This window comes from Otolemur garnettii, unplaced genomic scaffold, assembly GCF_000181295.1.
Source record: "Otolemur garnettii isolate 467f Iridium unplaced genomic scaffold, OtoGar3 scaffold00091, whole genome shotgun sequence".
NCBI classification, from domain to species: Eukaryota; Metazoa; Chordata; class Mammalia; order Primates; family Galagidae; genus Otolemur; species Otolemur garnettii.
This window is the reverse complement of record NW_003852486.1, coordinates 963269-964242: the sequence shown is the minus strand read 5'-3', so window position 1 is coordinate 964242 and position 974 is coordinate 963269.

Here is a 974-nt window from a genome sequence, read left to right as displayed (position 1 = left end):
GATGCTGTAGGGATACAGGTTTTTTTTAACCTATCCAGGTCCATCCCATTCTGTTGCTCCCACCCCAGTCTGAGCTACTAAAAATTCTAACTGAGTGCAGCAGGCATCTAGCGAATGGAATCATCACTGCAGCGTCAGGTCTGAGTTCTGCTTGGTACCGGGATTCCTGGCACATCTTTCCTCCAGAGGATCGTCCAGCCCTTATCTGATCATACCTTGGGCCAGAAAGCTCTGTACTCCTGTGGTACCCAAGCCAACTTTAGTAACTAACTGATGGAAACTTCTTCCAGGTATAAACATCTGAGTGCTTTTGCCACAGAGAGAGTAGAAAGTGAAGAGGCAGGAGCAGTGAGCTGGTCTCTCACCATCCCTCCAGCAAATCTCTCACTATAGCAATGAAAATGTGTTAGTGGACAGAGCTTGGAAGTAAGGCTAGAAAAGATGGTCAAAGAGAGAAGCCATCTCCAGTGCCCATGTTGGGATTGGCAACACTTCTGGTCCACACGATTCATTTCTGCTGTCTCCAGGGGTTTCTTAAGGGTAAGCTAATCTCATTTGCATGTTAAAATAACTTTTTGTAAAGTGAGATGTAAAATGGTTTTCAATTTTTAAAAGCTTATGATATGTCCATTGTTTTCTGTAAGTTTACTTTGAGAGGTTTTTTTTTTTATTATCATTGTCATTTTTGTCTGATTCAGAAGTATATTGCAGAATTTGGGGTAAGAAAAGGGACCAGTATCCCTATAACTGGTTAGAAATGAAAGTTGACAAAAATAATCCCTGAGGTCCAAAACTAAAAATTTTCCTCTAGGTTATCCTTGGTTCATAGTCATGACCTTCTGGGAAAGCGTCAACCTACTAGGATTCAACTTAACCTAAGTACCAGCCAGCCCACAATTTTTTATCTTGGCCACAAAGTTGTAGAAAATGTCGTATCTCCCTCTCTCTCTTTTTCTTACTCTCTTCTCTTTCCT